This window comes from Cuculus canorus, chromosome 8 (assembly GCF_017976375.1).
Source record: "Cuculus canorus isolate bCucCan1 chromosome 8, bCucCan1.pri, whole genome shotgun sequence".
Lineage (NCBI taxonomy): Eukaryota > Metazoa > Chordata > Aves > Cuculiformes > Cuculidae > Cuculus > Cuculus canorus.
Window position 1 is genome coordinate 20,933,130 of NC_071408.1, and position 22,465 is coordinate 20,955,594.

The window sequence follows — 22,465 nt, forward strand, 5'->3', positions numbered from 1 at the left end:
TTCAGCTGATGACATTTGGTAAAGTTCTTCCAAGTCAGAAGAACTACACTGATTTACATGAAATGAGGGCTTGGTCCTGTTGCTATGTTACATTTGTAGCAAAGGCTAATTGATTTTATTACATACAGATCCTCAGAGGAAAGTGAGAATTGTTGTGTAAATCCCTCTGTGCCAAACATCCGTTTCTGGATTTCAGTAAAGTATGAACCTGGACAGGACATGAAATCCTCTTTATATTGTGAAACAGCACTAGAAAAATGATTGTACCACAGCTGCAAAACTGCTGTGAGGCTTCAGCATTCTGAATTTTGTCTTGACGAACAAGAAGTGATTTTCAGGAAGGAGCTCTCTGTATACAGCTCCATTTTTTTTTTTGTGGCAGGACTGTTGACCCAACAAGCTACTTAGATGCAGTTGTCCCTTTTGAACGTAGTGTTTCTCGTGTTTAATTTTTGCATATTTTGTTCTGTTGGGCTCTTGGATAAGGTGAAGAGATGGCGCGGAGGAGACTCTCCTCAGGATGGTACTATCACTCACAAGATGCCCTATCCTTATAGCTAAAATTTAGGTGACAAGAATCCTATTCTCAGTCACTGAACTTTAGTTGCCTTGCTTTTCCCAGTTGGTAGAAATGCAGGAGAGCAGATCATGTGCATCAAACTTTGAAATATTGCTCAAGCCTTTGTAGAGAACTAACTCTGTTCTTTATTGCAAAGATCATCTTTAGTTCAAAGAACAGATTGCAAGTGACCCATAAACATCATGGATGGTTGATTCTGCTAATCAGTATTTTTAGATGGAACTTTTTGGTGGAGATGGTAAGAAGTACAGTGCAGAGAAGGAAGATAGTACAGGTAGATGTAATTTGTTTTGAGGATCCAATAACACAAGAATAAATTATCTTGATGAATACAATGTTAATTTTCTTCTTTGTGGCTGAAAGTGTGTGCATAATTTGCATGTAGACAATGAGTAAAGCAGCTATAATATCAATTTTAATGTTTGTAATGGACTACCTCTGAGATTTTTTTCTTATTTTTGCTGGACTGCACTGTCTTATCTTTGGCTGCTTCACAGTGATGTTTCATTTATTAAAGAGAAGTACTCATGTTGAATGGTATTGAATGTATTTCATTTTCATATATGAACATAAATTTCATGGGAGAGACTAACACTGGATTTTTCCAAGACTGTCTAGTGCTTGATTTGTTAGGAGAAACAGGCATCAAGAAACCAGCAGGAGCTGTGCTGATTTCTGAGATATTAGGGTACATAGAGGGTTTCTTCTCGCAGAACATTCTCAATCAGCGTAGGATTACTGTTCTGTATTCAAACAATGCTGGAAAAAACAAGCGGGAACCCAGCTCTTGAGGATTCCTTCCCATTTCAGAAACAAATTTTGCAGGTGTTAAGTAGAAAGAGCAACTTAAATTATATTAAAGAAAAAGTAGTTCATAAAAGCTCTATAGTTTCCACATTAATAAATAAGTGCTCAAAAATGCAGCCTAGAGTTACAGAATGTTGTTGTACAGATTTTGGTCGCTGCTGATGTACTGCTCTTGGACTGCATCCTTAACGTTTTAGTATCACTGTATGAAATAAAGTGCAGATGTGGTGATGTAGTGTGTATTGGTCTTAGGTCCTTATGAGAGTCCTAATTTTTTTAACAATTACTTCCTGTAAGAATTCGGCCTCACAGGTTGCGGCTCTAAACAGAGTGAATTGTGTATTCAGATGTACTGTACTTCAGTTGCAAAAAGTGGAGAAAGTGGTGTGTGCCTGTCTCCAAAGTAGGGGATGATGTCTGGAGGAACAGTTCTGATGCTTGACAATTAATAGCACTTTCAGGAGAAGCTTTTAGAAGAAGACAAGCTCATAGGTTATAGAGCAGTACAGAGAACTGCACTTTAGTGCTGTTTTCTAATATGTTGAGATCAAATAACTAATTTGTAGGAGAACAATTTATAAGGATGGTGCAAGTAGAAGAGTAATGTTTTTCTAAATACTGATTGACTGCATACTTTCTTTATTTTTGTCATAAGAGCTTGAGAAGCAGACAGAAGAGAGTAAGCCTTATTGACCCTCCCACCTCCAGTTTTACATGCTAAAGGTTACCTCTTCAAAGAAGTCTATTGCGTTTCACTATTACAGCCTTAGTAGCTGTGCTACAGTGTACCAAATATTATTTAAAAAACGCAGTGTGAAAAAAATTAGGAGAGGGTCTCAGTACGGAAAAGAAACAGTGGCTGCTATAGGTATAATGTGTTATTGCCTAAGGCCTCCCTTTCTGTGTGGTGAATAGTTGTATATTTAAACAGTAAATTGTGAAAGAGTGTAATGGTCTGTTAATAAACTGGAGTGGGGTACGTTTTAGTTGCTGGTGTTTTCAAAGGTGTTATCTGCTGGCCTAATTCTTCAGGAGCATGAGTATGTTATGTATTCTATTTTTGAACAGCCCAGTTGTTTTGTAGTACAAAGGCTTTCATGTTTCTAGCATTCATAAACCTGACATCACTATGAATCCCCTCCTGTGATAATTTTGATTGATTAGTGGTGCTTTTAAAACACTAATACAACCCGTAGAAGAATTCTTAGCATACAACAGAAATGTGTCTTGCTTCTTTTGAAGAAGTGAAGTTCACGTATGTTCAGAAAGATTCTAAGAGATCCTCTTAAATTTTTCAGCAACTCTAAGTCATACAATGCATTGTAGTGGGGACTTTAGCTCTCTTCATATTTTGTGAGAGCTTTTCCATGTGTTTCTTCTTTTTGTTGTCCTCTTGCATGATTTTTTGGCACCTGTTGGTGTTTGAAATATTTCACATTTCATTACAAAGGTTTGGGTAGAAAGCAGCTTTTCTGATGTTAGCAGTTAACTTCTCTGGTGTTAGTCTGAGATGCTCTTCCTGTGATCTTCATGTATTATTGTTGTTGATTCATTTATGTGTAGGAAAGTGTTACGCTTAACATAAAAAATGTTACTTGCCCTTGCTTTTATGCTTTGGTAAAACAGACATTCTCATGCTCTGTTTTAATGCTCTATGCTGTTGTTTTGTAGCTGTAAATCTTAAAGATGGGGATTATGTACCCTGGGGATTCAGTTTTCCCTTGTACCCAAGTAAGCAGTAAAAAAGCGCTTGCTCTGCACAGAAACCTGTAGGCCTGTTAGCTCTGCGTTTGTTTCTGAGCTCGTTGCTTTCATATGTATTGGATGTAGATAGAAAATGTAATGCTACTTTGCAAAATGGCCATCATGGCTTTCTAATTAGACATTTAGATTTTTTTTTTTCTCTTCTGACAGTTTAAATGTTACATATTAGCAATAATGCTTAAATCGATGAAGTGTAAAACTAGTGAAATGGGTTGCAGGGAAAGGAAGTGAAAATGTTATGAACCATATGCCCTAATTTATGTCTTCTTAGAAAATTTGTCCAATGAAATAAAGTATTTGAAATAATTCCACTTACCATATTCAGCAAGAGGTGCAGCAATAGTGGTAGAATGATCTTGCTTTTTAACATAGTAAGTAAAGTGCAGTTCCTGTTTTGTTTTGGGGGAGGTAGAGGGACATCAAAGTACATTGAGAACCATATGTATCATCAAGACCAGATTTTTTCTGTCCTTCCTATCTACACTCTTGTACCTGAGGCTTAACTGAGTAGCTGTGACAGAAGCTTCTGCTGTATTCTTTGTGACCCTAAATAGAGGCAAATACAATGCCTATTCTTCATGTTAGTTCTTAATCCAAATTTCCTGGGTACCATGAGTTAGGTCTGTGTTCTTCCTAGCTCCTTATCTGGATGCAGCACCTCTATTATAGATGACTGTCTCTGTCCACCCTAATCCTTTCCCTCCCATGAACCCATTTTTCCTCGTCTCCCAGACTAAGCCTCCCAAGTCTTCCATTATTAAATAGCAGTCACACGTTCTCTTCTGGTTCTTGTGATACAAGACTTCATGTCAAAGTCTGTTACTATCTTCTGTGGTCTGATTCTTGTACCTTCTGCATTTGAATTCAGCAGCTTGCTGGGTGCCTTAAAGACGAACCTCTTGCTGCCAGTAACACTGTTTTGTGCAATTTCAGTTCAGAGTGGTAATTGTAGCGATAGCCCATTTTCCAAGATGTTTAGAGGAATGTGCACACTCATTTTAGTTTGTTCTGGAGGCTGCAGAAGAGGTTAATAGTGTAGAGGAATTTTAGTGTTAAGGAGTCGTAATTGGACAAGTATAAAATCTGTCATTTTTTATTTTCATAGAATCATAGAATAGTTTGGGTTGGAAAGGACCTTATAGATCATCCGGTTCCAACCCCTCTGCCATGGACAGGGACATCCCACTAGATCAGGCTGCCCAAGGCCCCATCCAGCCTGGCCTTCAACACCTCCAGAGATGGGGCATCCACAGCCCCTCTCCAGTTTACACCCGTATATATCCAGTTTATACCACTATTTTAGATAGTTATAGTTTGTGGAGGGGGGGTTGTTGGGGGTTTTCTTGGTGTTTGGGGCATTTTTCTAGGATTAGCAAGAAAAACAGATCATGATATGAAGACCAAATCTTACTCCTAGTTTCAAAACCCAGAAAGCTTTTTAAATGTAAGTTTGTAATGATTATTTAACATGGTTAAAACACAGTATTTTCTAGTCTAAGTCTTGAAAATGGTTAAACTCATTCTTCTTCCCTCATGTACTGAAAATCACCCCAAAGCAGACACATTTGAAATGTACAATTGTAGCCTGAACAGTTAAAAACCTGGCAAAGCTGCATGCAATTGAACAGATTCTTCAAGTGGAAAGTGCCAGTCAGCCTTACTCAGGTGGTGCTTCTTGAGTAGAGAAAACTTAAACTAGTGATTTATTTAAAGGGAATTAGCAGTGTTACTGTTCGTAGCGGCATCATAATTAAGTTGCTTAAACTTCTCACTGTAATATCTGACCTTGAGATCAAAGATTTGAGAGGTAATTGGAAGAGGGTATTGCATACAGCTCCGTCTGGCAACTGAAGGAGGAAATCCCACCTTCTCCTATCAGCACATGTGACAGAGAGTATTTTGAGGACATATATTAAAGCTGATGACTCCTGTGAGGTAAAGTGCCAAGGTCGTTGATACCAGCAGTCTTGTTGGCTCCAGTAGACTGGTTAAAGCATAATTTAAACTATGCTGGTGTTTGGGCCTTGGTGGGAAGAGGATTTGAAATGTGAGTAGCTTGGAAAATGAATCCAGCTTGATGAGCTCTTAAACATGGGAAGTGATTAGGAACTTCTGAAGAAGAGGGAGTGTGGTACGTGTAGTCACAGCACTTGGGCAGATTCAGATGCCTTACCTTCTGTATTTATTTTGCAGTTCTAATGCCGCCGAAACACCCTGTGGTGATTCAAACTTGACTTATTAGACTTTTCATAGCAGTTGGTATGTCTCTAGCAAGCAGGAAATAAATATATCTTCTGCCACACAATACTGGTATTGACTGTTGTCTTCAGTATTCAGGAGCACATAGTAGTACTTCCACCTCTACCTTTCATATTCAGGAAAATCATGGTGGGTTTAATGGCTATGCATTTATGAAGTGTTTTGCTTAGGTAACTGAGTTTGGGGAGTTGGAATTTAGAGGAAAGAAGATAGATACATGAATAAAAATAATATTACTCTTCTTGGGCCCTCATTAGAGAATTCAAGACATGCAAATACTGAAGGAGTTGAAGTGTTATCCTTCAAAAACATATGAAATGCAAGGACTGTGTTAGAAGTGTGGTGCACTTTAAGGTATTTGAGTTACAAAGAAAGCTTGTAGTTCGTGGAATTACATCTATGACTCTTTTAATATACTCAGGTTGTTCTTTATCTCCTACAAGCATTGCAGAATTTGTTTCCCTGGAGGTGACTGAAGTAAGGCTAGAAAAATCCTACCTGATCTTTAATAATCTCTCACATGCATGATAATACTCCAGAATTGTACTATCATTGTATAATTTACACTTAAATCCTTTCCTCTCTGTGCTCCCACCCTCAAAAAATTCCTTTAGTGTTATAGGGAGCCAGTGACTGAGTACTTGAAATACCTTGACCTTGTTGCCAGTTTAGGCTCACCTGCTTAGACTGATCTATTGTGCATTGGTGGTTGGGTTTTTTTGTTTGTTTGGTTGGTTTTTTTCCAAAAAGACTGAAAAATACATTTCTCTTGTTATAGTTAATAGATTCAGGAAGCAATTTGCAGATCAGGAAACAATGGATCTCATATAATAAAAGCACTGCCTAGGTAATTGATAAGGAAGATAAACCTGTATTGTTAAGCTTGCACGTTTTACTCTTACTTGTACGGCATGTATTGCTCTCCTGTGCTTTAAACCATTAAGCAGTAATGTTATTGCATTAGTAAAAATGCACTGCTACTTTGACTGGTTTTCAGAACCACACACAAAATCAAATAATGTATTTTACTGAATTATGAAGAACTGTGTTATTTGTTTATAACTACTCAGTTATTGCTCTCAGTGCTCCTTGTTACAATTTAATCACTGCTCTGTGCCTCTTGAGTTCATGCAGGATGGTGTGATGCAGTGAGGGGACAGAGCCAAATGACTGGCAGTTAAGTGTTTCAATCAGTCAAGATACTGATTTATTTCTTTGAGGAGGAGTGTAAAGGAGATGAGAATGGCTGGTTTTTGTAACTGATGCACTGCATAGTCATCAGTTAAACTGTGGAGGTCATACATATGAGTTGAAATAGTTCTTGAGAAAGAAAAAAAAAAAAAGGCCCACTAGAGTGTCTTGTCATCTACACTGCTTGCAGTCTTTGAACTGCTTGTGATGTTTAGCATGTCGTGTAATGGCAGCACAAAGGATGAGTCCGGGATCCTTTTACTTACAAGGTTCTCATTGCAATAGAAGTTATATAAAGGATTAAAACACAGGGTGTTAGAATTTTTTTGTTGTCTGTCTAGTTAGTATATACAGCTGAGAAGTTTTTAACTGTATTCAGGATGATTTATGTGTTGATGTTGCAGAATGTTTAAACTGAAATGCCACTCAGCTAACAAATAAATCCTGTTTCTTTGGAATGGGATGAGTGGTGTGAATACCTGTGAAAATGGATCCTTTTTGGAGTACAAATTATTAGTCAAGTAGAGCAAAAATAGGAATAAAAGCTTTGGCAGAAATTTATATCTGTGCTTTAAAAATACACCCGGCCCCTTCTGCCCACTTTCCGCGGAACTTTATTTAGTAACAGGGGGTTTTTTTCTTATCTTTAGGTGGTGGTTTTAGTTCTGAAAGAAGTCCTTTTTAGGTAGTCAAAACAATAAATATTCAGTAGCAAATGTGACCGCATTAGATGGTATTTAAGATACAGAAGATTAAACCAAAGTTTCTTATTAGTGAAGTATCATTGTTGCTTTTGCCCAATTCTGTATTCCATCTGAACTCACACAGATATAAAGTCCAGAGGAAGCAAGCAGATAGTTTTTAACAAAATTAGGTCCTTCTGAAAATCTGTGCTCAACGATCATTGCTTTTACAGCAAGAAGATACTTTACCTATCAAGTGATTCCTTTAGTGGGGTATTCCCTAGAAAGCCCACTATAGCCTAGCCTACCTTTCATGTGCTTTTTCTAACTGAAATCCTGAGATTTTCAAACAGTTTCACAAAACGTATGAACTAAAATTTGATGAAAATGAGGACGCATACTGAAAATAAGAACTACTTTAGGAGAAGCTTTCAGGGCAACAGTGAACTGTTTCATGGAAAACTGCTTGGCTGAACTGCAGCTAGAGAGGGAGAAGAGGTGACTTGCCTCTTGGTCAGAGGAGAAATTTCCAGGCTTGCTGCTAAATGTACTCTGGGGAAGTGAAAGTGTCTGCAGTTCTAAATGATAGAAACAGACCTTACTATTGTAGTGGCTGGATGGCAAAGATGGATGACACTGATTTCTGGATGTTTTATGCATGTTACCTGTGCTGCATCCAAATGGATGAGTATTAATTTTGATAAGACCTATTAAGACTCAAATTTTTGAGACCTGCTTTGTCTCTTTCTCAAAGAATGTGCGAGATATGATGATGGATGTATGATCATGATAGTTTTAGAAGATCAAGAAAGAGAAAGTGTGCTGGGGGCAGGAAGCAGAGCTACTTCAGCATTTCTTTTCCCCTCTGCCTTTTTTTCTGAGCTAACAGTCCATTCAGTCAGAATACAGATCTATTCTTAATGTGTTGAACTGCATTATTTAGCCCACCACTGCAAGCCAAATTGTTATCCCTGGAGATAAAGTCGCTAACTTGATTTAATGGAGCTTTGTTAATCTAGAATTTCATTTATAACTTCTCTTGGATCTGCCTGTTGTAGGTGCTTTGTGTTTATTAAATATGATTTTGACAAAAAGACACAAATAAACCCTAATAACAGCTATTTAGTTAGCCTTTGTGCCTGGGAGAAAGCTGCCGAAGAGACTCTTGTCTTGCAAGAAGCAGTTGGAACTTGCAATTAAGTCCTGTGGTGCCTCTATTTGCACCACATCGATCCTTTGGAAGTGAGACACTGAAGAAGCAGATCTGTGTTAAGCTCCTAGTCTGAGTAATTACTGAGAAATACGGAAAAGAATACCTGACTGTTTTATTCATAATCTTACTTAGTGGCTGCATTCCTTACTCCTGCATGTTTTGAATACCATTGCCTAGAACAACCAGTTGAATACACAATCAACTGCTGGCTAAAAAGATTGCAGTGGTTAAAAATTCTGAGGTGTGCTTGTTGAGAGAGAAATCCAATAGCCCCTTGGAACTTCGTGGATAACGATTACAAAAAAAGAGAGAATTTGCAAGTCTGAGGTGTTTTTTCCTACAATATCTGTCTCCATTTTCTGTGAAATGACTTCCAGTTTTTAGGTTATTTCATGTTCTGTTATAATGTCTCAGATGGAGAGCAAATTTGAGATTTACAGTGTGTAAACTGGTTGCAGTGGTTCGTGATGATATCTGGAATATCTGCAAGGTTTTAGCAGCTGATATGATGAAGATGAGTGCATAAAACAATAGCATTTGTTACCTGTGTTGCCATCCCATTCCCCATAACTGTGGCAGTGGATTGGGGCCTGCCTTCCCTTCAGTTTTCTTCGGGGATGCTAGGTGCCGTATAAAATGGGAAAAATCAAAATCTCTCTCTCAGAAAGCTTGATAGTAGGGACAGTAGCTGTTTTCTGATGAGGAAATACCACAATAATGGGGCTCCGATTATCAGCCAGTCAGTGGTGTCGACTTGGATATTGATATCTTCTATCCCTTTCTTTCTCTTTCATTACATCATGCAATAAAAGAGATATTTGAGGTGAAATTTTAACAGCAGAGAACTGACTTCGGAGAACTGTGTGGCACTGGTTTAGGAGGGCAGCCTGGAAACCCTCCCCCATGAAGATGTTTATCTGGCAGGAAAGAGATGATGTAGATAGAAAGGGTCAGAAACAGGATGAATACAAGTTATTTAGTAGTTTAAGAATATTATGTGTGATAAAAATGGTAATCCCGATAATCATTCTCCCACATCAAGGAGAGATATCATGGAAGAGACCACTAAAATGATTTTTGCAGTAGTATTTTGGGTGGATTATGAATGGAGCAAGACAGATTTACAGACAAAGAAGCAATAGTCATTGGCTTGTGAGACAGCTCACAGACAGCCTGTGTAGCTTTTAAACTTAACTTGTGGATTGAGATGTTCATAATATTGTACTGAACTTAGTCACTCAGTTCTGTCTCTGAAGAGGGAAGGGAAACAAGTTTTTGTAACTGGTATAACCTCGTAGCTTTCCTAGTTTCTTTGAGCACTTCATTCATTTGATCTTTCCAGGTTGAATTTCGCATGATGCCTGATCTGCTGCGCCTGCATGTGAGCTCTGTCTGCTGGGCAAAATAACCATCTCACCTGACTTGGAGTGAGACCATGGGCAATAAGACTTTTTGCAACAAGTTTTTCTAGGATCAGACTTTTGTTTACAGGATTTGTTTGTGTATTTCTTAATGGAAAAAGTTCTGTATTACCTTTACAGTACTGAGCGTTTAAAGCTCTCTGCTTGTTAACAGGCTTCTAGTTTGCATTTGTTTTCCCATAAACATCTCCTCTTATCTAAACTCCTCAGAGCAATCTTCAGCTAAATCTGAGGACAGATTTGCACCATTAGCAGTATGTTGTCTTGAAGCTGATATTTGCGTTAAGGAAGATAGGATTGTTTTGATGTAAGGACAGAAGGTTGTCTTGCCCATATTGCCATGTTTGTCCATAATTTATATGTTTCTTTCCTGTTAGTTTTGAAGGATTTCTTTCTAGTCAGGAGTTAAATGGACTCGTTCGGTGTTTACATTTATGCAAATGATCGTTGTGTCACTGGGGTTGCAATATTTAAAAAAGAACCCTGCCAGATAGTGTATGTGCCTTTGAGTATTAAAGTGATTACAATTACCTACATAAAAGGAGTTGCTTTATTAATTAATTAACTTGGAGAAAAAAGGGTAGCGACCCTCTGAAGGAATATCAATAACTGAAACGTTAATTATGCAAATAAGAACTGTCTTTACTGTTCATTATTCATAGTTTAACATGAAAATTGCCTTTTAAAATAATGCTGCATTCATATATTTCAATAAATGTCTAATCTGCTTGGGCTGTCACTTGGATCTAGATTTTGAGACAAGGGCTCTGCAGTGATGTTGATCCACATAGACCTCTCATTGCCTGTGGCACTTGGGTCAAGTCACTGTTACTAGAAGGCCCGTTCTCTGAGGCAGCAATCCCCTTTGTGAATGAGTTCTTGCAAAATTATTTAGCGAGACAGAGGTACAGCATTTCATAGGAAGAAGACGCAGCAAAACCCATGAAGAGCTTTTGTGATGTTTTGAAAATGGAGGCTGTAGCTGAGCTCTGAGTCCTGTTTTAGCCTATTCTGTGTGGGATTGCCTTTTCTTTGGTGAGTCATTAGTGGTAATACCAAGGGAAACACCCTAAGGAAAGCAAAGAGTAGACCACTTGTTTGATTACTCTTAACTTACTGGACTCAGTCAACTCACTGGTCTTTTTTACATTTAGATAATGTGACACTATGCCAGCTGTCAATTGCTGCAGATGATTTCATGCAGATTGTGAGAATACTGTCCTTGTGAAGAGCTCTGCCTTTTTATTTTCTGAAGTTTCAGAGAGTGTGTTAGCAAATTGTGATGAAAGATTCCTGCAGGGGTTTATTCCTTTTCATATCCCTAAAGATAACAGTCAAAGGTTTCTAGGGCTACTTCTTGCTCAGGTGTCTCTAAGTATTGGTACAACAGCACAGGAAGGAAAAGCTGTGTTCTCTTTTTCATCAGCTGAAAGTCTGTGCTGCAATAATCTCATTTTTGTTTTGGGTATACAGGCAAAAAGTAGTAGCTCTGCAGTCCCAGAAAATCTTTTACTCTCCAGTCCCTGAGGATTCAAACATACCCGCTTATAAGCATAAGACATTAAGATTTCCTTTTTTTAATGCCCTAGAACTTGCTATGCCAATAGCAGAAAGGGCTGATGAAGAAATGTGTGCCCCCCACCCGCCCCTTCCCTTGTAGCGTGATGAATTGTGGAAGTCCTGATTGAAAATTCTAATCACAGCCTTGCAGTCCTTCAGATCACAACCCTTGACAGTTGATTCACTCCTTTTCATGCCTGCTGCCTCTGACTGCTTCTGGTGCCTCTTATGCATGAGTCTATCATTAGCACACAAAGCATGATGGATTGGTTGGGGTACCTTTATTCTTAGAACCTGGGAAATGCTTCTTTTTCAGAATCAAAGAACCTGTGTGTGACATCGTCATGAATGAGAGAAGAAAGTAATACAGTATTGGATGTGCCTGTTTGCTGCCACTGTTTAGAGAGAAAATGATGCATTATGGGGAATGTAAGTATATGCCCGATTTGTTTGGGTTTTTTACTACTCTCTAGTGAATGATGCAGAAAATCATGGCTCTTAAACAATGCCTTAGCTGAGTCCAGTAAATGCATACAAGTTGTAATACTTTTCAGAAATCTGAACTGTAAACATTTTGAAAATTATACTTAGAGATCAGCCTGTTCATGAAGTCTCTTTGACTTTCAGAGTGATCTAATGACCAAAATTATTAGGAGTAATTAGTTTTTCTGCTGACTGAGGTTAATTAATTTTTGTGAATTCTCTTCTATAGACCTTTTCAACAGGAAACTTCTGCAAATGTTTGCAACTACAAATGCAGATGTTAAACTTGCAAGTGCTTTTATTCATCTGTGTGACTTGGCATTTAATGTTTCAGTGAACAAGACAGTTAAGTTTTGGCTCCAGTGAAAGATTGATAGGAACAATTTTCGAATGTGGTATCAAAACAAAATGAAAATATGTCATGTTCAAATACAGAGCTCTGGTGCATCATGTGGTCTTGTAATAAATGAAATGACACTACAAACCTGACAGATTTGCAAGAAAATGTTTTTAAATTTATGGTGATTAATTTTCAAGATGAACTGCAATAAAAAAAAGTATTAGTAGCTGCTTAAATAAGGTAAGGGGAAGCAGCTTTCAGAAATGAAAACAAGCAGGTAATGATAAGGCTGCCTTCACTTTTGTATCAAGCTTTCTAAAATCTGTGCAGTGAGTAAATTGATATTCTGGCTGCTGCAGCTGGCAATAACAGCTACTCATGCAAGTGTAACATCTTGTGAAAATTCCACTTCTTGGATTTGTACTGTTGCTTTGTATGGGTTGTCTCGGAAATAGGGGTAACGCAAAGCAGAGCTGAAGGTATTCTCCCAGGACTGGTGGTTCTTTCCAAGCCATCAAAATAAAACAGCACTAAACCCTGTGAGAAAACAGAAGTAGCTCTGTAGTTCCTTGAAAGAAACACAAACTTTTCTGAAACTCAGCATGTTCATTCATCTTGAGCATTTGCTACTTGAAGCTTTACTTCATTTTGTATTAGGACAGTTAAGTGCAAACAGTATTGTTTGGTAGGATATAAAAGGATTTATTTAAACACTGTTAGGTGGTATTGGGCTAAAACCATGCCTTGATGCCATTTATACTTAGCAAGAAGTCAACCATACATGCCAAGTGCTTAAGTTTTCATTTGTATTGATTTAGGTTTATTTTTAACGGTAGGGTTCCTTGCTTCACTTCTTTCCATTTCATTGTGTTTGCACAGATGCCTTGGCAATCGACAGGTGCAGAATAGCTTTATGCACCCATTAGTACAATGTAGTTGCTGGCAAACATGATTTAATGGTGTGAATGAAGGAACTATACACTGCGACAGATCCTGGATCCAAAGTAAATGGCATAGCTCGGTTGCACCAGCATAGCTGTTTGGAAGTTGGTTGTTCCATGCTGTTATAGATCAGAAGCTACATTAAACTGCATGACTATTTGCATGTTAGCTCTTTCTTTGGTAGCATTTAGTTTAAGCAACACTTGCTTGTTGAGTTACAAATTGTCAGGGGATTTTTCATGTGTATCTATATGCCCTTCTACATATACACACACATAGACCAAATAGTCAACCTATAAAGCAATATATTGAAGTAGTGGCATTGTTTTACTACTCATTTGAGAATGTGTTTAGCAGGTTTTCCCCCTGCAACGGCTCTTTGCTGTATCTAATGTCTTCCTTGTAGTTTCAGTTCCTGATAAATGCAAATGGTACCACTCCCTAGCAGTTAGCCTTACTTCTCCTTTACTTCAAGGAGCTGCCTTGTCCTCAAAAATGGCATAACTTTTGCACATCTCAGTTTGCCTACTCTTTTGGTTCAGTCTATAAAATGTGTATGTATATGCATTGAACTGATATTTCAGATGTTTATTTTAAAACTAGGCACTAAAATATATATTTATACATCTAATTAAATGATGCTGCTACCAGTGGTTTACACTTTGATGGGACCTGATTGTGCTCAATGTTTCTTTATATTTGGTATCTTTTTGACAACTGAGGCTACGTTTCCAGGAGCAGCTCATTGCTGTCAAAAGGGCAAGCGTTACTCATCTCCCACACATACTACACTGCTGTTTGTTTGGTCTCTCGTTTAGCAGCTGACAAGACATTTCTGTTAAAAGATAGGAAAAACGTTGTGAAAGGGGATGTTAGAAAAGCAGTGGGATGCATCATGACTGAAGTGTGAGAACGGAAGGAATGCACTTTTATGGTGTGTTTGGACAGAGACCTAGTTTTGTCTTAGGCCAAAAGTGAGCTTTTAAGCTGGATATGGGAGAAAGGCTTCGGAAAGGATATGAACTGCACTTTGTTCAGAGCAGCAGTTCAACGGGAAAAAAATAAAGTATTGGTATCATGTTATTTCACAAGAGCGAAAATGCATTTACAGGGAGATGTTAGAGTTATCATTAGCACTATAAACTTTTACGTGGGGATGTTTTCTCTTGGTAAGGAGTTATGGGGAAGCCCCAACAATTGTCTGCTAACAGTTAATTTCAGGCAATTTGAGGACACCAGACTGGCAGCGCCTTTTCATATCTTACCTTCCTTTTCATCAGCAATACTCCCTGTCCTTTGTAAAGGACTCCCTGTCCTTCTTTGTAAAGAAGCACACTTGATGGTCCTAGAGTTTTCACTGGTACCCTTGGGAAGGGTGGTATGTAGCTCAAAGGTGGTCTTTTGTCTATACTTTTGTAAATTAAGTTCACTTGGTAGGCGGTAGAAAAAGAGAAGTTCTAGAAGCCATTTTGATAAGAAATAATTATGAACTGGACTTAACTCTCTGAGAACTGATCTGAATGTGCTTGTACATTTATATTGTGATTTTTCAGCAGAGATGCATGTTCATTAACAAGGTCCCTGCTGGTCTCTGTCGAGTCCCTGTCTTACTGTGCACAGAAAAGATTAAACAACAAGACCCATCTGAAGAGCTTAAGGATCCAAAGATAAAATTAGTGTAATAAGCAGGTGAAGGAAAAAAATTTCAAAGCAGATGAAATGTATATGCAAGTGTACAGTATATTGTGCTTGCTGCCTTTAGTGCACTTCATAATTGCTTTCAAATGCAAATAAGTCACCTTGGTCCTCAGTTCTTAATATCAGGAATCATTTTATTCGCTAAGATTCAGTAAGAATAACCAATATTATGCTGAAATTATATATTCTTTTCCTCCAACTAATGGCAATATCTGCTTGGGAAAAAAAATGTTCTGTCCTTTGCAGATGCTTGCAGCTGTGTAAGGACAGAACATGGAATAGGAATGCTTGTGGTTTGTGCTTGTCTAGGGTTCATGGCCCTTTTCAGGTGGAATCAATGTTTTTAGGGGGAGTGTCTTTCATCAACACATACATACTTTAATATGTACAGTAGAGATCAGCGTAATTAGTTTCTTGAAATTAAAGTGCATGTGGATTTCCAAAAATTGAAATGCAGCAGTTGAGACTTTGACATGACCACAAAAAATTTGGGCACGCTGCTTGTGTCATTTGTGTGCTCTGCTTTTAATGTCAGATTCCTGGTATCTAAAACGTGTCAGGTGACATTCGGCACATTGCTTAACAACTGGATAGCCTATACATCTACTGCTTACTATGATATTTGCAAAGTGTTATGCAATCATGCTACATGGGCTTGTTTATATTGGAGCTGTTTTCTGTTCCGACGGAATGCTTTGCCCCTGCTGTGGAATTGCCAATAATCCATTGACTGCTCACTTTCACCAGAATCTGAATTTTTCACAATCCTTGTTTGTTTTAGAAATGAGAATACCCTGGAAGGTTTTCATGATCATGATTGATCAGTTATACTGTGGCATTTACATTTGGATAGAATTCAGAGTTTCTTAAGCATAAATATTCACAAACATATGATGTCTCATGTGAATGTGGTGTTTAGTGATTCTGATGTCTGTTAGCACCTGACATGAAGTGACCAGAAAAGTGTATTCATTACTTTCAATAACAATTGGATTGTATCTCTTGCAGTTTCTGTCAAGTTTAGCTCTCAAATAACCTGTAGTTGTTTACCATCTGAGCTGATAAAGCTTTACAGGTTTTGGAAATTAATTCAGAGAACATTTGCGATGTACTTACAACCGAAGGAGTTCCATACATAGTGGGCTGGATTATATTTAAGGGTGGAAAGCTTCATGATTGTTTGTCTTAAAGATCTATGTTGTCTGTAGTTATACACAAGATCTAATGGTCTAAAGGCATTAGCATTAGGCATTAGTTCTTTTAAAATTACCTGTTTTCTCAGTTCTGTATTTTGCCTGTGTTTCCTCATATTTTTTCAGTATGCTTAAATCAATAAAATTTCATCTACTCTGTTACATAAGCATCATCAGAAAAGATGTCATAAAATAAATGTTAAGGACATACACAAATTACTCTGCAATTCTGGCCTTTGTAGCTGTACCAAAGTAATCTTTAATGTCGGCAGCAGGGTACTGCTCGTGTGCCAGCTGTGGCAGCTCAGGGTACAAGGCTGTGCGAGCCATCCCATCACTCTCAGTGCTCTCTGGCACAGCCTTGTCTTGGTGAATTCTGCCTGTCATAGTTATATTCACACAGGCTGTATTTCTACTGTCTTGGTTTCTGTGTAGGCTATTTTTACTGCAACTGGAGATTTGAAATGTAAACATCAAATTTTAATATCTACTGAAACAAAGGTGTAAGTAGTGGATTTTGTGTGCGGTCTTGTAGTGATGCTTTGCATGACAGTTATCCCCTTGCCTCCAACCGTCTGCTGACACGGTGATGCATTCGTATTTGGTCTCATGGACTTGTCTGTCGTTTTGCATAGTACTGGAATTGGCTTGAAAAAGAGTTGCAAGATTTTTTAAAATATCCTGTAAATATGTTTTACTAAAGAGACAGTGTGGTTCCTCTTTTCAAATTTTAACAAATTCGGATTTCCTGATACCCTTTGCTTGCAAATTTGTGTAAGAGGCTTATTTAGAAAATAAAGTGATATTGATGATAGTGGTAATGCAAGTATGTAACTTCTTAGCGCAAAATAGAAAATGCTTGTAAAACTAGGTTGATATTTTGAGATTATTCTGAAACCTATCAAGAAGTGCATAAATTATATCCACCTCAGTGACTTAACATTTTGGATGGGCCTTTGACTTTACAGTTTGTCAGATGTGACCTGCATATCCTAGGCAATCTGGAATCTGAAGTATGAAGCTTGCATCCATGCGTGCATGCAAAACTTTTTTCTTAAAAAAATTCCCATCTGTAATGGATATTGATATACTTGTTAGATTACTAGATTAAATTAGATTAGAATTATGAGTTATTAGAGTATTAGAAATAATTTTAATTAAAGAGTGGTTATGGCTTTTGGACCTTAAGTAAAAACTTCTGAAGATAATGGAAGAACTCCCACTGGAGTTAGCTGACGTTGATCTTGCTGAGCGTTATTTCTTCTGATACTTAAGTCTGCAGTTGTGCAGCCTAGTATGCATAATCCACATTATAAGAATGGGGATTTGTCTAATATCCTGGTACGTAGTACGACAAGATGAGCTAAATTCTTAGTGGAGATTTTAGTTTGCCTCTTAAATTGGAGAAGTATTTTTCTTAGAGTAAGTGTAGAATATTTCATCAGGTTTTGTGACGAACTTTTCTATTTCTCGATGCAGCAGTTCATACACAGCGTCTGTACTTGCTCAGAGGGAAATTTGTGTACTTGAAAGTTTTGTTGTAGAGACTTTGCATATTCAGAAAGTTTACCATGGAAATTCAGTGCGGAGGCCTAGTGGTTATTGCTTTGAAAATGACAAATGCCGAGAAAGCTGAATTTCCATCCTGCTCTGCCATTGTTTGGTGGGAGCTACGGAATCATTTTCGCAAGGTAATGCAATATTCTGGCTAACTTTTTAATTTATATCTTAGCAAATGAAGGCAGAGCAAACAAAAGGGACATTGTTAGAATACATGTGAAGTCAGGACTTGTACTTCCCCAAGGAAAATGTGGATTTCTGTATTGCCCATTTTATAGCCTACTACCAGACTTTATTAAATAATATTAAAAATGTGATCCATAATAAAAACTACTAAAATGTATCAACATTTTAATCTTTTAAGCAATAATCAGTGTGGCTCATCTTAAATGGTCTTCCATTTTAACATCTAGTGACAAAGTGGGAAGGCTGTGCAAACGTATGGTGCTTTAATTAATGGGGGCAATATTAAGCTTTGAAAGTCCTCTGGAGCTTTTGTCTCTGTTGGAGCATTCTCTGTGCTGTGAATCTTCCCTAATAGTTAAAGCAAGTGAACTAAAATAGCCTTTGGGCTATTTTGTTGCACTGTGTTGTTCAGGAAAAAATTAATCCTGTGCCATTTTGCATTTGCTGTCTGTGAATCAAACTGTGAAAGCTAATTTAAAAACTTTCACACTTGGCTTGAATGAGGACTGCCAGTGCTTTGAGAACGTTAAATTGAATGCAATTAGCTCGACGTGGGCTGGCTTAGATATACCCATCAGCCTCAAAGGGCCCAGGTTTAATGACTGCTCTGATAACCTAAAACGGAGACTACAGAAAAGAATTTAAAGGTACTAACATGCTACTAAAAGACTTACACTGTAGAATAGATCTTCGAAACCAAAATAGTTTGTACACCGAGGGGTAGGGAGCCCTGTTGACACAGAGGTGATGAGGCCCTGTGGAAAGTTACTTTCAGTTTGGAGAAATAAAAAGTTAATATCTTAATTGTATCTGTTTATCCAGCACAACCTATAGTGGGGAGATGAGGTCCAAACATAATTGATGAAGTGAAACTCCATGCTTGGTGTGGAGGTTCAGGGTAGCTTTGAGATTGGATGTGAGCAGATCTTTCCGATTGCATGTGGTCTAGAGCTAGGGATTTTAGGAAAAGAACTGAAGAGGAAAATGATGAGCAGCTGAAGTTGTGAGAAGAGTTATCTACAATGACATTAGCTACTATTCTAAGTATATAATGCCTCTTCTCTTGGAAGATGGGTTGTTTGTCAATCACAATGGATTCTCTGGCTTCTGGGATACCATTTTTCCTTGGCAGCAGTTCAGAATATGTGTTTAGAGCTCATTCAAAACTTTTATTTTCATTTTCTTCATCTGTCTTTCTTGGAGGAGTCTGTCTGCAGTTTTATCTTAAGGTGCTGAGTGAGGTGTCGGGTCAAGTTATTTTATGAGGACTCCAGTAAGCAACCACTGAACTTCCTATTGGCAAAAGACGCTGATGGTACATTGAAATAAACTGAGTCTGTAAATTAGCATTTTACATGTCATCCATTCTTATGTGAGCAACAGGAGCTGTGCAGACAACAGCAGCATTTTTGGTTAATGGACCCAGCTGTAAGCACTATTCACTTTTAACATATTTACAGGGGTAAGATCCAGTCAAAAAATGCCATTAATTCTTTTGTTATGTGCATGAGTGGATACATTTATGTATGGATTTGTATATATGTGTATGCTATTAGTGTATGCACTGTTAAAGCATACATAGTAATTCAGAAAGAACGGCTGAAGGAGTTTCTTTATCCATTTAAATATATTCAGCAGAAGACTTAAAATAACTCTTTAATGGAGGAAAAAAAGGAAAAATTATGCCATTTGACATGAGTGATCTGTTTTGAACTATAATGTATACACAGTCTGTTTTTTGCCTTTCCTTTCTTGAAATTGTTGCCTGAAATATTATGATGGCATGCAAAGGCTTTGCTTTAATTTTAAATTTAATTTGCCTGAATGCTGTCAGGATATTTTAAAATAGATAGTAAAATTGGAACTTGGTAATATTTGGCACTTAATTTCTACAGAAGTGACATTCAGGATACAACTTTGGACTCAGAAGTAAAGTAATCTCAAATTGCATGTTAATGATGATTTTAAAAGATTAAGACTATGTAAATGTAATTTCTGCCTTTATTTTCTTAAGTTATGTGGGCAGCAGAGGGGAGGGTTTGTAACACTCATAGGTATAAAGACATGAATGAATTTCTTCACTCTTGTTAACTCACCTGTTCTTTAATGGATAAAAATAGAGTCAAATTAGTTCACATAAAAAAAACATGGCTGAGCTTCAAACAGAATTATTACTCAAATAATATTCTGAATGTTACCATGTTTTGGCCTTGAGACTGGCAGAAAATCCTTTGGCTGCTAAAAGGCCAGGCAACCTCACCTGTGTTTGCTTATGATCTGGTGACATCAGTTGTTCTTCAGTTATACTTCAGTCTTGATAGGAATACTAGGTCTTACTAAAAAAAAATAATTTAAAGGCTTTTATTAATATGAAGTATTTGCTTTGAGAATGTGTTCAACCTGTTAATACATTAGTTACCAATGTAATTTTCTCTTAAATCATGGCCAGCTTTGTGAAGGCTTTTGTGAAGATGCTGTGGATCTCTCTCTGTTATTCTTGAGTTGCTTCTGAACCATTCTCCTCCGATGAGGACCCATCACCGATCTTGTGGGGCTGACTCCAGTTCAGGCCCAGTCTGTGCAGGTGGACCCAGCTGGTGGAATCGATATGCTTGCTTCTACCCTTATCAGCAATTTAGCATTATAGCAGAGCAAAGCATAAATCACAATGAGACATCTCTTCTGTGGGTCTCAGGGCATGTGTTCCTTTCAAAGTCATCAATCTGGAGAAAATAAAATGAAATAAACCCCTGTCCAGAACATTGACAGATATCCTTTCTTGTCTATTTGAACCAGAGGCTCTATAGTAGGTATTCTGAATTTGGCCTCATGACCTCTCTCTATCATCATCTCAAGCACTTACAAGATTTTGAGCTAGCTGCTATAAGGGAAACTAAAAGGGCAAATAGTCTTCCCTTCTTCAACCAGTCTGCTTCTAAATGTGTCCTGGTGCTGGACGTGCACAGCAGCAGAATTTTATTCCCAGTCAGTTGATGAGTTTGGTCAGGTCAGCACATTGATTGACTTGCCAAAGCATGTAGAACCAGTACCCTGCCACCCTGCTTTCTTGGCACTGTTGTATATGAAACCAGCTGCATCGGGAGTGACCCTGGTACTGTGACATGCATTTGTGGTGGTGGTAGATAAAATACCATCAGTTTTCAGTGATGTGTAGTCTGTGGTGAGGAACAGAGAAAATGAGAGAGGCTTTATTTTTTCTTGGCTGAATGTCACATTGCTTTAGGCAAGTCTTTGGCTCAAAGATGGACTACTCTGTGTGTGGTTGCTTGGTTTGTTTTATGTAGTAAAGTATTGCATTGCTTATGATAATAGAAGCCCTCTGCGAGCATTCAGAGCCTCAAGACTGTGTTTGTCTTTCCAAACACTTTCTGATACTGCTTTGATGCAAACAGACCTGAAAGTCACAGGTCACAACTAGACCTCCTGTTTCTTTCCTATCCTGCTCTACCAGAGTCTTGCTTGGGAGAAAGTCACTTCTGCCAGACTCTTACCACATATTGCTGAAGGAATGTTTGCAGGAACACTTGCTGATGGAATGTGGCTTGCAAGCTGAATTGAAGAAGGCACTGCAGTATGGTTGTGGTACACCTGCATTGCCTCTTCTTCCTGTGTGTTGTTACACATATACATAAAAATGTTAATTACTGTTACAGAACCAAGCACGTCAGTAAAGAAATGCTAAATTTAACCTTGTCCAGATGGAAGATAACAATGCAGAGTTCTGTATGCAGTCACTTAGTAACTTTTCTTTCCACATAAAGTCTTAGTGCAAAAGAACAGGTACATGCTGGAGGAATCAGCATTGCATGATAAAGGCAGTCACTGTAGTAAACTTTGCTCAGTGAGCAAGGTAGAAGGAAGGGATGATCTCATGCCTCGGGGTGGCAGGACAAAATCTTGGAATTTTAACTGTATATATCATTGCTTTTGCTCTGTGGTGTGGAAGGTTTCAGCTTCAATAGATACACTGTGGTAAAGTTATAAGATACTAAGGTGATATGTTCATAATGGGAAATATCAGGCAACTTTAACAACATGTGTTACCGAACACTGTTATAATTCAACCAAAATGCCTCGTCAGTAACCACAGCAGCAAAATCACTATGAAAGTGACCAAAAAGACTAATAAAATACTTGTAAGAAACATTAGTTTTTAATCAGATTTTTATTGTTGTGATCTGGGATACCATAATTTGCATTTCTTTGATTGGATTGCCTGAGTTAATGCGTTAAATAGTATTAGTTTTAGTGCCTATGTATCCACGTGTAGCTTCTGTGTCCCTGTGTACTAGAAGTATGAACTGCTTTGTGTGACTGTGGATGGAAATAAATCCAGAAGACTCTTGTAAGCATAGTTTGTGAAAGAAGCAGTATTTTTAGACAAAGGAACAAATTTTTTGTTGCTCATCTGTTACCATGTCAATAGTATTTTTTTTTCCTTGTATGTTGGACTTCTTCAAATCTAAGTAGGATGAAGAATACACTGCAGATGATACTGTGGAAAGGCTTTGCAAGAGCAGGGCAATCAAGTAGGGATAATTAGAGTTACTATTTAAATATGCAG

At 37.8% G+C, this 22,465-nt stretch overlaps 1 protein-coding gene across 2 annotated transcripts in view; it reads left to right on the forward strand.

Moving 5' to 3' along the window:
- DAB1 (DAB adaptor protein 1) overlaps positions 1-22,465 on the forward strand; it is a 449,364-nt gene that overhangs the window by 287,419 nt on the left and 139,480 nt on the right. For both annotated transcript variants that reach the window (XM_009569159.2, XM_009569158.2), the window contains exon 4: positions 11,795-11,907. The gene's annotated coding sequence lies outside the window, so the exon portion shown is untranslated. The remainder of the gene's footprint in view (positions 1-11,794; positions 11,908-22,465) is intronic.